We start from the raw sequence: 15,464 nt of genomic DNA, 5'->3' as shown, positions 1-15,464 counted from the left end.
ATGAGGTGATTTTTCTTGGCTTTTTATGAGACCTGGTGGGGTTCCCAGAAGTGGGAGCCTCTAAAACTGCAGCCCCCAGGAGTCTCTTACTCTCAAACTAGTACACACTCAGCCTCCAGAAATTTGTCAAAATTACCTTGCAAATTTTCCTACCAGTGTATGATTCTAGCATCTTCTTCTCCAGGTAAACTGATCTCAGCTGTCTTCCTCTGTGTTCTCCTGTCTCTCCAGAGTGGCACTTTGCCTTGCAACCTCAATTCTTTGATGGGCCAAAGAAGTTACTAATTTTAAATTTGTTGCATTTTTTCTCATTATATGGATGCAAGTGATGTTTTCAAGGCATTTACATGTCAGAACTGAAACTGGAAGTTGCTACATACTTTTAATCACATCTTCAAGTACAGACAACTTTGTAATATATTGCATAGAAAGGTAATTGTGTCTTTTGAATGATCAGCCAAAATATTTTTGTTGATAATTGGAGTACAAGGAAGCTCACTCATAGATGAACTCACAGTTACTGGTGCAGCTATAGGTTTTTGTCCTTACAAACCCAAGAATTATGATAAATACTATTTTGCAGTATTTAAAAGGGAAAAAAATGTTTAGAGCCTTTATAACTCTATTAGTTGTATTATCACATATATTCCTGACAGGAGATTGCTTCTGTTTTGTTTATGCATTGGCAAGAACTGGCCCTTTGCTTATGATTTTATAAATATGATGATTGGCTGAATTTTCCCCAGACTAATTTCTGGCTCTGTACATATGAGGCCTTGGTCCCCTTCCTTTATGCAAATATTTCCTACTGGGAGATGTATGACACGCTACCTAAACCGCTGTGTCACAATGACATGTGGGTCAGCATATTTAATGATAATATTTAAAAGCATATTGATGGTCCTAGATAATACTAAAAGGAAATTTTAAAAATTTTATGAAAGATATTAGTCTTGGAACAGAAGGAAAAAACTAAAAAAACCTATTTTATAGACTTTAACCTTTTTTTGGACCACTTTTTAAGTTTCTTTCATATTTATTCTTTTTTTCATGTTCTCTATTTCTGTTTGTGCAATTTGTCATTTTATACTTTTAAGAAAAACTATGAATTTATTCTATGTTTTAAGATTCATTAGCATATAGCTGATCCAAAAAATCTTTTTTTATTAGAAAGTTTTATATTCGTAATCAATCCGTTTCTCATTTTGTATTTTGTGTCAGATACCTTTTACTCTTCTAAGCCTGATCAGGCATATTGTATCTAAGAATATTTTTAAATAACTATCTTCTCTGTTCTCTTGTTGCACTTTTACCCTTTTATTTGGTATATTTTTTTATTTGAGTTTTTATTACTCCACTTCTAATTTCTTGTCCTGGATTTATTTTTAAGCTACATTGATTCCCACTATGAAGGTTTTCTTTTTTTCATTACAGTAAAAGAATCTATGATATTGATATTGGTCCTTTGGAATTAATGGAGGCTCTCTTTGTAGCCCAGCACCTGCTCTGTTTCATATAAAAGCAGGTGTTTGAAAATAAAATGTTTCCTCTGTTTTTCACATGCATTTCATATCTTTAATATACACTGGCATTGTTCAGGTTTTCAATATTTCTGCTCATTTTTATTGCTTGACTTATCATTTCTGAGAAAGTTATATTACCATCTACTTAACTATTGATTTATCTGCTTCTTTCTGCCTTCTGTTTATTGTTGCTTGGTACAATCTGAGTGTATATTTATAAAACAATTTTTATCCCATGTTTTTTGTATATATATACTTTATTGTTTCTTTTGTAAGACTATAATGTCATAGTTCTTTATGATCATGGTAGCCTAAAAATTCTTTTGTAGCCAATATTAAGATTGCTGCCACAGTTTTTTTGGGATTTCACTTTATTTTCAAACTTTTGTGACATTTTGTTTTAAAACCATCTTTTATAGTCAATATGTAGTGGGATCTTATTTTGTAACCCAACCTAAATGTCTTTTTCTTTATTTTTTTCTCTAGTCTTGCTATCTATTGGATTGATAGTGTTTTCTTCTGCTTGTTAAAAGTAATGCATTCTATTTTCTATCGTGATTGCCTTTAACTTAAAAGTGCTACACATGGTTATTTATCCTGTTCATTAATTGAGTTGATTAATGTTTTTTTCCCCTAAGAAGCCAAGTCCTGTAACAACTCTTTCATCCTTTAGGCTTCCTTCCATAATCCATCTTATGATCCAAATTTTGCTTCTGGGTTAATATAGATATAGTTTATATTTTGCTTTTTTGGCGGGGAGAAATTTTGTGACACCTATACATTTTATCAACATTTATTTTCCTTATCACTTGAAAAAATTCCTGATTATTTTCTCTTTTTCATTTGATTTCTCTCTCTAAAAGCGTTTCAGTCTGGACCTTTGTATGAAAATGGTCTAAGGCCCTGTGTTTCAACTTCAGTTATCCCGAAGCAGCCAGGGATTTATTACAAAAATATTCACATAAAAACAACTATTGGAATATGGAAAACAAGAAGAAAAGTAAGGGCCAAGCAAAGGTAAGATTTCAGGTAAAGTCCTAGCTTCTGCCTGATCCCATGGAGAGAACTGGAGAGTAAATCACACTGAAAAATTGTCCCATCTTGAGCCCTGGCCAGGTGGCTTTGTTTGCTAGAGCATTGTCCCATGTACCAATAGGGTGTGGGTTCGATTTCCTGTCAAGGCACATACCTAGGTTGTGGGTTCCACCACTGGTTGGGGCACATATGGGAGACAATGGATGGATGTCTCTCTCTTTCTCTCTCTTTCCCTTCCTCTCTCTCTAAAATCAATAAAGATATTGTTGGGAGAAGATTAAAAAAATTGTCCCACCTTGACAAGGAAGTTAGTCATTGACTGTGGTCTCCTTCAGTGGGGAATTTCTAGGCGTTTCTAGTTTTGTGTGTGTGCAACCCAAACTTCTCCAGTAGCCAAAGAGCAGTCTTCTGAATGAGACTGACCTTTCCACAAAGGAAACAAAGCATATAGAATCCTAAGGATGGGTGCACAAAACCAGTAAGTGGGATCTGGGAAGAACATCAGTTGTGTCCACTGCAGTCCATCCCTTGCTCTGCTCAGAACCACTTAGTTCTCACGTTAAGATCAATCCATCTTAAAGTAGCTCCTTTTTTACTTTGAATGGTCACAATTTGTGGAGGAAAATTTTCAAGAGGTATTTAATGAGAGAAGCTATAGCCCTTGGTTCTGGGTGTACAACTAACATTTAGTATTCCTTCCTTTATCATCCCTTCTAGATTCTTCTCATTTTGGCTAGAACCTCTCTTGTTATAGTGGCTTGACCAGAGGTTTAAGCCTCTGGGTACCAGAATATATATATTTTTTATTTTTAAATCATGTTTATTCTATTACAGTTGTCTCATTATTTCCCCCTTTGCCCTTCTCTACACATCCCCCCCTGCCCCCGGCTCCCACAGTCAATTCCCACTCTGTCGTCCATGTCCATGGGTCATTCATACATGTTCTTTGTCTAGTCCCTTCTCCTTCTTTCCATCGCTGTCCTCCTTCCCCATTCCCTCTGGTCACTTTCAGTCAGCTCCGTTTCCATGCCTGTGGTTTATTTTGTTTGTTAGTTTATTCTGTTGAATAGATTCCACTTATAGGTGAGATCATATGGTATTTGTCTTTCACCAACTGGCTTATTTCACTTAACATAATATTCTCCAGTTCCATCCATGTTGTCGCAAAAGGTAGGAGTTCCTTCCTTCTTTCTTTTTTTTTCTTTCAAATGCAGATTGGTTTTATTTATTTTTTAGTGTCAAAATCCATTATAAAATATTAAAAATTTTAAATCCATTATAAAGTCTCAGCAATTAAAACAACATGACACCAGTACAGAAACAATCAAGTAGATCAATGAAATAAAATGAGCATTCTATAAACAAACATATATATATCTGTCTAACAATGTAATATGTGATTAAATTGGTATTTCAAATGAATGGGGAAAATAAGGCTTATTCAACAAATAAGATACATGGACCACTATTACTTGAAATAAAACAAATATAGGGCCCTATTTCACATATTATATAAAAAAATATTCAGGCTAGTTAAAAATCAATATGTAAAATCTAAGGAGTTTTTGGAAAATACAAAATAATATTTTTCTTATTGTCAAGTAAAATATTCAAACCCAGAAGCTGTAAAGTAAAATATTGACAATATGACTATATTAAACATTTAAGACTATACACTAATATACATATAAAAAAGTTAAAGGTCCAGTAATAGAATAGGAAAGTATTTGCAACACATCTAAAAAAGGGTTAATACCTTTTTTTTTTTTTAGGGAAAAGATTCTATAAACATTTACTCAAAAAATGGATAAAAAATACCAAAAAGTCATTTAAAGCTTTTTAAAAATAATAGAAATAGGCAAGAAATATACAAAGATAGGTTTAGTTTTAACAAATAATAAAGTATAACACTTAAAATAACACATCATTGTCACAATCAGATTAATAAGTATTAAAAATATTGGTAATATCAAGTATTGGTGACTGTGAAAGGAACTGGGTATTCATAGACTCTTTTTCTTCATTTTCTTAAAGCAGTCCCTTTAACATATCTTGTAATGCTGATTTGGTGGAGGTGTATTCTTTTAGCCTTCTTTTTGTCTGGGAAACTCCTTATTTCTCCTTCCATTTTAATTGAGAGTCTTGCTGGGTAGAGCAGTCTTGGATGCAGGTCTTTGCTCTTCATGATTTGGAATATTTCTTGCCATTCCCTTCTGGCTTGTAGTGTTTCTGTTGAGAAGTCACTTGCTAGCCGTACCAGGGCTCCCTTATATGTTACTACCTCTTTCTCCCTTGCTGCCTTTAGGATTCTCTGTTTGTCTTTGATATTTGCCACTTTAATGATGATGTGCCTTGGAGTGGGCCTCATTGGGTTTCTCCTGAATGGGACCCTCTGTGCTTCCTGGACTTGTGTGGATTTTTCTCTCCTCCAATTAGGGAAGTTTTCCAACACTACTTTTTCAAACAGGTTCTCTATCCCTTCCTCCTCTTCTTCTCCTTCTGGTACTCCTATTATATGGATATTACTACATTTCAGGTTGCCCTGCATTTCCCTCAATGCCTCTTCATTCTTTTTGAGTCTTTTTTCATTTTCTTGCTCTTTCTGGGAGTTTTTTTCTACCTTATCCTCCAGCTTGCTAATTTGTTCCTCTGCTTCATCTATCCTGCTTTTAATCCCTTCTACTGTGTTCTTCAATTCAGAAATTGTATTCTTCATTTCCTCCTGTCTCTTATTGATAGTTTCTATTTCCTTTTCCATGCTGATATAGTTTGCAGTAAGTTCCTCCTGGTTTCCCCGTAGTTTTTTGTAATTCTCTCTGAGCTCACTGAGCTCATTGAGCTTCCTTAGAACTGTTGTTTTGAACTCAGCATCTGATAGTTTACTAGCCTCTATTTCATTTAGTTCTTTGTGTGGATTCCCCCTTTCCCTTTGACTGGGGGGTGTTTCTTTGTCTTCCTATTATTTGTGAGACTCTTCTTTTTTGCTTCTCCTTCTTAAATTGATCTGTCTTGATTTCCTGACTTTGTGGTGTGAACTTCTACCGTAGGAAACTGCTGTTTTTTCTTCCTGGATCTGCCTCTGGTGATGTCAGAAGTTGACCCTGTCTCACCTTAGGCAGTCTTTTTGGCACTTCCAGGAATCTACTGTCTGTGGCTGTCTCCTTTAGTTGTTAATCTAGTCACTCTGCACTCAGCAGTCAGGCTTAGACACCACAGGGTGGAGCAAAGTCCCTCCTGGAGGAAGGGTTATTGGGTCCTCTCACGGTGCTACTGCTCAGGGGAGTAATCTGCTTGAGCCAGATGGCTGCTGCCGTATGAAGGAGGAATCAGCACTAGGATCCCACCAGCTACTCTCTCAGTTCTCTCCCCAAAGCCTCCTTCCCCAGGCTCTCCTCAGGCATCTCTAGCCCACTCTGCTCCAGCCTTTTCCAGAGACTGGGTAAGTGGGTGCAAATAAAAATTTATGTGTTGGCCCTTTAAAAAACTCTTTGCATCTCCAGCAGCCTGTCTCTGGCAGAGAGCAACCCTGCCGCTTTTCGCAGCTGGCTGTTATCTGTGCACTTTTTGGGCTCTGGTGCTGTAGGCTGGACATCCCCACTTATGGTTTAGACCCTGCTCTTCTCAGGGGGATCCAACTGGCCATTTCAGTATCCTTCTGGTGCTGCCACTCATGGGCTCCCCACCCACCTTCTCGAGTGTCGACTACATTCTTTACCAGTTACGTGTGCTAAAGCTGATTCTTCTGTCTGTCCAAAGTATAAGGCTCTTCTCTTGCAATTGTTCAGTTGTTTATTCCAGGTGATTTCTCCGCAATTTAGTTGTAATTCCAGATTGGTCCTGGGAGGAGGTCAGTGTGACTTCCATTCACTCCTCCACTATCTTTATTTTTATTGGGTACCAGGTTCTTAAAATGACATGGTTTCTCTAATTACCCATTCACGATTATTATCAGACAGCAGACTACCAATAAATAATACAGTGGATCACCTTCATGTCAGACATATTTCTCTCTTCCCCAACTATGGAGCATCATCTCTATATCCTCACTATAATCAGGGTCAATTACCCCTATCAGCATGGTAATAATCTCTTTTTCTACTGGCACAAAGAACCCAAACAATTGACAATTGTAGCTTTCATTTTAGTGAGGCCCATAATTGGTCTCTTGTTGAAAGCATACCTTTTCTGGGAACCAGAAACTTTAGAGCTACAAAGCCTAAATTTGTGCAGTAAGAAGCACAGGATTCTCCAAAAAGTTCTCTGGGAATGGTGATAAGAACAACTTTTACTTCTACCAATTTAGTTCCTGAATTCAATAAAATTTAATGGCTAATTAATTTAAGGTATATATAGTATCATGAAGGAGAGTGTCCCAACCATATGGAATGTCACCTTTAATCTTGTGCCTTCGCTCTACTTTCAAGTGCCTATCTTAACATTCTACCAAACTGGTAGCTTATAGATGATACAATTCTTTTGACCAGTGGTTATTATAGTTATGTGCCCACTGTTGAACTTGCTTTACTTAAAAATCTGAGGCAATTTTATGTGGAATCTCATGTTATTAAATCAGATTCTTTGTGAGCCTCAGAATAGTTATGTTGCCTGAGATAGTGCAGGCAGAACAAGAATATCTATACCTAAAATACATGTAAATCTTTGGTCAGAACAAATAACTGCCATTTACTGAGTGAAAAGGGTCCTATATTATAGACTTGCTATCAAAAGGATTGCTGATCTTGAGGAATGATCTTGAGGAGGTTTCAACTTTGGTCTTTGTTGATAAAAGTATATGAGATCTGTCTGGAAAAAGTCCAGCCATTTTTAATATAATGAGATCAGTTTGCATGAAATTGATGTAACCTGGCAGCAAAGGAGAGTGGACTGGAATGCACATGCATGAACAATGATGACTTCACTGAATTAGTCAGTGGGGGTGGTAGACTCTGATGAGTGAGCATGTGTACTGTGTGGCCGTTGCATTAAAAATGACTGAGCAAGTAGAGCAACAAATCTGCATCAAGTTTTGCATTAAGCTTGAACGTTCCCCCACAGAAACAATTTGGATGATTCAGAATGCCGCAGCTACAGGCAACTGGTGATTGGCAGCTTCATCACGACAATGTGCCTGCTCATACATCACATCTCCTGCAGAGTTTTTTGGTGAAACATCAAATTACCCAGGTGATTCAGCCTACCTACAGCCCAGAACTGGCACCCTGTGACTTCTGGCTATTCCCCAAACTAAAATCACCTTTGACATGTCTACTTTAAAAAAAAAATAAAATCACCTTTGAAAGGGAAGAGAATTAAGACCATCGGTGAGATTCAGGAAGGTACGACAGGGCAACTGATGGTGGTTGGGAGAACTGTGTGAGGTCCCAAGGTGCCTACTTTGAAGGAGACTGAGCTGTCATTGTCCTGTGTACAATGTTTATTTTATCTTGTAGCTTTTTCAATAAATGTCTCTGTTTTTCATATTACATGGCTAATTACCTTCTGGACAGACTTTGTATACATTCAGCACCAGTGTTACCCAGATTAGTTTTGGGTGTGTGTGTGTATGTTCTGTGGGGAGCTCGTGGTGTTGAGCCAATGTATGGACTCCATTTCTTCCACCACTACTCTTCCATTCTTTGGCTCATTGAGCAAGTACAGTGTGGTCAACTACAGATGCTGGCAGACAGCTACTGCATCAGATAAGTCATCCAGTTGACCTGGTTGTTTAGTGTGTCTTCTGCAATTGATGTTCTATTGAGGGCATTTAGTATGTTTCAAAGATGCTCAATCTTGTGCCCATTCCCACAGGCTTATTTATAATGCTTCTTTCCAAGATTTTCTTATCTCTGATTTGTCATTCTTGCTCTTTCCTGGCCTCTGACCAATCAGCCAACACTTCCCACTGTCTATGTGTCCCTATGTATCCTTATTTTAAACCAGTTATATTTTTTTTCAGATAAACTGGATAACCAGCTGCACTGCCCGAAGTTTTGTCCATTCAGAGAATTTCTCCTCACCACTGTCTTTCAGGACTACCATGGGGTCCCATGAGCCCATCAACCTGATCATGAAGCTTACATGTATCTTCTGGACTTCCGTGGTTCTGTTCTAAATATACCTGAATGGAACTCCTCTTGAAGGACATTTTGTTGCTTGGTCAGTTGAACCTATGACTTGCTTAGGTCTAATAGCATCTAGTTTATTGTGCAGTTATGGTTGATGTCAGTTGCTATCCTGTGGTCATATTCTCAGCATGGTAGAAACTGATTTTAAGTAGGATTCAGTTCTCTATTACAGATAGCATGACTTTGATCCAGAGCACTAGATGCTTGTGTTATAACTCTCTAATTGAGTCTTGCTAGGGACTACATAATGTTAGTTATTCAGATTAATGTAAATTCCTTTAGTACTGTGTGCTCTCATGGGTTGTATGGCCCAAGTGGCAGGACTATTTGTACTTCAGCCTAGATGTACTACAAAGCCCTATTTTGAGTCACATGATAAACAGGTTGAAGCAGTATTCACAAAGGCCTCTGAGTACTTTGCTTCTTTCTAAATGGTAGGAAGTGCAAGGTGCAATAACTTGTTCTTTAAAAAAGATGTTTTAGCATGCTGCAGACCCCTAGACCTCTAAACACTTGACTGATATAAAAATCTTGATATTTGAGTATTTATCACCCATTTTTAGGAGCCCATGTATTTTACTAGGACATTCAAAATAGTTGCTGTTTTCTGCTCATCAGGTCTGTTTATCATGATGTTAGCAATATGTTGGATTAATGGGATGCTATATGGAATATCCAGATGATCAAGTTTCCTTAATACAGTGACAGAAAAAAACTAAAATTGGGACTAGTAGTTAAATAAATTGTAGAGTCCACTGTCATCTGTCATGGTCCATCTACATTTTTTATGGCCATACTGGTGAATTTAAATGGATTCTTAATGGGCCAAAAAATGAGCCCAAGGGGTCTGCAAAACTTTGCAGAGAGAGACTGCTCCACTGGCATAGCTTCTTTCTGGTGCCAGGTGCTGAATGACAGTGTTTGGTGCCCATGGGCTCCGCACTGCCATTCATCTTTCAGGTCTGAGGCTGGTGTCCAGCTCCACCAGTGAGTCAGCATGATGTTCTTCCTTAAATATTTAAACTATGTTCCTAACAAAACATGGCATCTGGGCAGAGCTCTGGTGAAAGCCGCTATTCTCTACACACAGATCTGCTCTCTCTGATTTTAGTAATAACCTTCATTATAGCAATTAACGTTTGAACAACATCCACATTATAGAGCAGTGGGTCATGTGCTTCATTATTCAAGAATGAAAAATATAGTATTGGCAATATATGTTAAATGAACAAATACAGCTCAACTACTCTTTCTTTTAGTGTTCATGTTAAATTTCAGAAGTCATGGAATAAAGAAGAAATATATTTTTTTCTGCACTTGCCAAACAATATTTTTACATTTCTCTATATTCACAATCAGCATATAGCACCATATAATTCATGTATCTCTTATTTGTAGCACACTTCTATATGCATTCATAAGTAGTAAATCTTTAAGTAACAATTCATGGCATATTTCTGTGACAAATGCAAGGTGGAAAAGTACAACATTTGATTATACACTTTTAGAAATAAACATTTGCTGCAAATGTTTATTTGAATAATATCAAATGTTTATTTGAATAATATCAAATAAAATTTTATAAAGCATTTTAACACACACACAAGAAAATCAAAATGATGAACATTAAAAATGGCAATAAATTCACAATGATCAATAATTGAATCCAAATAACAAACTAAATAAATAAGCAGAAAAGGAACAGAACCATAGATATGGAGATCATTTGGAGGGTTATCAGCAGGGATGGTGAAGGATGGGGGGGAAGGTACAGGGATTAAGAAGCACAAATTGGTAGGTACAAAATAGACAGACAGATGATAAGAACAGTATAGGAAATGGAGTAGCCAAAGAACTTATATGCATGAACATGAACACGAACTAGAGGAGGATTGCTGGAGGGAATGGGGGCACTGGGTGGAGGGGGAAAAGGGGAAAATTGGAACAACTATAATAGCTTAATCAATAAAATATATTTAAAAAATAAATAAAGGGATTCTTAATGGGAAACACCTTCCCTGAATTTTACAAGTTTTTTTCATTGGCACTAAGCTCTGTCTTCCCACCTGGAATGTAGTATTCTTTATTTTTTTAAATTCAATTTATGTTTCATTTTGTGAAAGTTTGACATAAATAATATCATATGTATAATATTGAAACTAACAGTTATAAACAAAAGTCATTTAAGAAAGTCCCTTTAATTTCTGCTTTTTAAAAATAATTTTCTCATCATCTTAGATTTGTTGTGGAAAATGCTGAAAGAGTTTTCAATTAGTGAAGGAACATGTATAAAGAACATATGGACAAAGCCAAAGGGGGGTAGGATCGAGGGTGGGAGATGGGGATGGGTGGGGCGCGGGGGAATGGCGAGGGGGAAATGGAGACAACTGTACTTGAACAATGAAAAAGATTATAAAAGGAAAAACAAAGTCAAAATTTGTATCTGTGAAGTATTCTTTATTTCTAATCTTATTTGTGGTGGGTGTAGTATTGTGGTCCCTGTTGTCAAAGCCAGTTTAGATCCTGGATTTAATAGCTCTCAAAATATCCTACTTTCCCTTTCCTCTGTGTAAATTATTTGATAAATGACCCAGGGTCACAGTGGGGAAGGACTATGAGAATTACTACTCTCATTTACTATAGTGCTCTAGGGTTTTTCCTTATGGAAATCTGACCTCTCTTTTAATCGATAAGTTCATTTCTAAGAACTGGCTCAGGAGTGAAGTGTAGGTGAGAAATAGCTTTCCGTTGTTTTTAATGAAGCAGCTTATAGCATCCTTCTGTTAATCCATTCTTGATCTCTTTAGACTCTATGTCTGTTTATCTTTCTATGTATGAATATATGTATCTAATAATTTTTTAATGCCTATTTTTTTTACCCTTTTTTTTTTACTTCCCATTTTTCTTACTCTTATGAACCATGTTCTGTTAGTCATTATGCTAGTTCTCTGTGGGTCAGGGTGTCTTGGATACTATTTCAACCATGCTGGTAATTATAGTTATTTCATGCACCTTGCCTCTGATAATTAAGTGCTGCCATCTGCCTCTGCCACTCTGGAATTCTGTCAATCTCACTGATACAAGGGAGCCACGTTCCACACAGCATGTCCTGCCATCTATCTCACTCTGTAGGCAACAGCCACTACTAAGCTTCTCAGTAGTGGTGGCATCTCTCTCTCCAGTACCTTCCTTATCGCCACAGTTAATGGAATGTTCTCTAGACCCTTTCACACTTATTACCTAAGCATGCCTTATGTAATAGCCTCAAGTCTATTGTAATAGACTCATTTGGACATGTTCACCTTTCTGGGACCCTTGCTTCCTTTCCTCAGTACTATACCAGGGTGGTTCTAGCATCTCAAATTTATTTAATAAAAGGCCATCACTTTGTCCAAGCTTCCAGGAGCCATTCTAGTAGCATATCAGCTTGCCAGGCATTAAGTCCTGAGTCATAGAGAGTGCCCCATATCACAAATTTTCCCTAGTCCAGCTTTTAGTTCAGGTCCTCCCCTGGTTAGGCCTCTAAGAGCCACGTCCAGGCATGCTCCCCTGGTTCCTACTGGTTCACGTTATCCAGGCCTTAAAGCAGCTTTGGTGAAAAATCCCTTTTCTCACCAGCAGAGGTAGATATTTTTGAGTTGGGTTATGGTAACACTTGGCTGTCAGTATCAGTCTAGTGGCCAGGAGCAGAGATGGTAGGCATCTCTGAGGAGGGCAGTCTTTTTAGGAAGACATCTTCCTCTGTTGAGGCTTCTGCATAGGCTTCAGGCTACTGTTTAGAAATCAGTGTTAAAAAAGATGAAGTAATTTCTATCTGTTTCAAAGAGTATCTTCTTCAGGAAGATCTATTCATTCAAAGATTTATGGAATATAAGAACTTAATTTTTGTTTTTCTTCTTAATAACTTAACATTGATAATTAAAAATGTGATCTGAACATTATTGAGTGTGATGGAAAACCTCAAAAATGTTTGATGTGAAAATGCATCTAAATAACATTTAATTGTTGACCAGGATGTGAGTTCAGATTCTTAATTTTAAAAAATGGAGTATTTTCCTACTAACATTTAGCACTTTCCCATGAATATTTTCTCACCAAGTAGAAACTAGTATTACTTAGAATAAGGAAGCTGATATTTTCAATAACTTATTGTTCACATTTGGCAGTTAACTACAGAGATCTAAAGCTAATAATATGCTTGCCAGAGAAGTTATAAATCAAAAATGAAAAAAATAATTCTGGCCATGAGGACACAACTGGAATATTTTACACTAAGACAAGTAGTTAATCATCCAGCTGTGCTCTTGGCTAATAACTCAAACAATGTAGGAAGGAAACAAATGACCAATACTTTCCCATCATTGTGGTTTTAGAATACTGGGTTGACAGAATACTGTTGGTAAAATTAGGAGAGAAGTTACGGGTAAAGGGAAAATGGTCTGTGTATTTAAGGCATTAGCTGAGTACATTTTACTGATTTGCAACATTTGCAACATTCTACATTCTTCTTTAGCCACCTGGTAGCCTTATAAACCCCTTATATGATTATCTAAAGATTAATAGGTAAAATTCTTTCTTTTCGAGCTTCGTGAATGGTGGCAATTGATAGCTTTGTATAATGACTCAAGATGATAATCTGCAGTCTTAAAATCATTGCCTCCTCATTTTTACTTTTTAGCCTATGTAAGATAATGGACAAATGTCTTAAAAATATGGTCTATTATACTCTTATCCGGTCATAATGTTCATGTTATGTGATCATATATATATGTTTTATTTTTTCATCTAAATGCTGCATTTACAGGTATGAAAATAAACTTTATTAATTAGCATTGTACTTTTTGAGGGAGTTTTTCCCTATCCGTAAGATATTATTACTTAAATTTTATGAATTTTTAACAGATTTCTTCATCCTACCACATGTAATAGGTTCTTTTTGAACCTATTACATGACAGGTTCTTTTTTGGGGGTAATGAAAGAGGTTAGAGTCTTCAGGGAGCTTGCAATCCATGAAGGGAGCAAGTACCAAAATATGTGAAATAAGCTGCAATTCAAGAAATGCACCATACATAATTAAATATTAAATTGGGTAACACATGCTTTATGGAGAAATTACTATGCAAAAGAGAAGTAGAGAAACTGGGTATGGTAGCGAATCTAGAGTTGGTCTAGAGCTGGATAAAATTTGTATAAGAGGAGAAAGTGTTTAAGGACATTTAAGATCAGAGAAACAGTGTGAACTAAGGTACAGAAGCAGGAATGAGTATGGTAAGCAGGAAGGGGAGCAACAAAAGTGCTGGTCTTCTTGGAAAATGGATTAAGAACTTGGAATGAGGAGAAAATAAGTTAGGTTCAAATAAATTACTTGCAAATTTTTCAACTTGGCAGAAGAATTTATACTTTCTGCAACGGACAACAGAAGATTAAACAGAGGCATGATAAATGCTTTTGTAGAGGAAAGGAATGATGAAAGTCTGGATGAACTGGAAACTCAAGGAGGCTCTTGTTGTGATCCAAGTGTGAGAGGGTAAGCACCAGAAAAGGGTGCGATGAAGTGGGAATGCAATGAGAATGGAAAAGTAAGGAGAAGATAGGAGACAAATGATGGAAAGATCCGGAGAAAACATAGTGGGATTAAATATTGATATAGTACCCTAGTTTTTAAGCTTTCCATTGTATTTTTCCCTTTCCTTTCTCCTATTCAAGTAAATATTCTATTCTGGGCTCATTGTCTCAGGATAGGGATGTGCCCAGGTAGAAAGATAAAGCTTGGCGTTTGTTTTAGAAATCTAAATCTCCTCATGAAAAGTTTGTGAAATCAGTAAAACAAAGTCCACGAAAATGTAAAGTGTCTTGGCTGGATATCTGAAGGAAGAATTGCCTTGAGACTAGAAAGAAAAAGACTGGGCAAGAAAGAGAAAGCCTGGGATGTGCGTGATATCCTAAGGATCCGACTGTTCACCCTGCTTCCTGGCAATGCCCTTGAGAGGGTGGGGTTTGGTAAGATGCTATCAAGGAAACAGCTTCATGAGGGAATGGGAAACTTTGTGGACAGATTCCTGTGCTCCAAGAACAGTAAGGAAACTGTACCTGAAAGACCATAATGCCATGGCGTGATGGATTTCTCAGTGGTTAACTTTATATAAGAAGTGACCTCGGTGCCATGTTAGTTTTCTGTCTCCTCTCATCCTTAATCCTACAAAATCCTTTCCCCTTTAAACCCTAGCATAACCCAGGAGAACTAGGGGAACCATAAAAAAGACTCAAGTTAGAGTTTCCAGCCTGCCTTATAGAATCATACTAATAATTCAGTGGCATATTGGGAAATAAAATTACATTTTATTGCACATCTAAATTTGTGGTCTTCATTTATCCCTGCTATAATAGTGACAGATCCATTAACCCAATGTGAATACCAACCATTTCTTTTATTAGAAAAAGATTAATTTACTAAATGTTAAAATCTTTTTTGGAAAGTACTTATGATTATGCATTTTTTCCTTACTTTATTTTCCTTTACTTTACTTTCACCAAACTTATTTTAACATTATTATAATCTGCTAATGGGAGTCAGTCCCTAGCAATATGAAAACCAATTGTACATAGGCATTAGACTCAAAAAGCTTAGTGTAGTGAGAGAGGAAACACATAAACAAAATATTCTAACACAGATTCTTTCAAGTCCATTGTGGAATACTTTAGAAACAAATAAATAATTCACAAATAAATTTCCTATATCCTATTATGTATACCAAACTATATATTAAATCTGGCATATGA

The sequence above is a fragment of the Pteronotus mesoamericanus genome, unplaced genomic scaffold, assembly GCF_021234165.1.
Source record: "Pteronotus mesoamericanus isolate MK-2021 breed Mesoamerican mustached bat unplaced genomic scaffold, CSHL_Meso_final scaffold_651, whole genome shotgun sequence".
Taxonomy (NCBI): Eukaryota; Metazoa; Chordata; class Mammalia; order Chiroptera; family Mormoopidae; genus Pteronotus; species Pteronotus mesoamericanus.
This window is presented reverse-complemented; position numbering follows the sequence as displayed.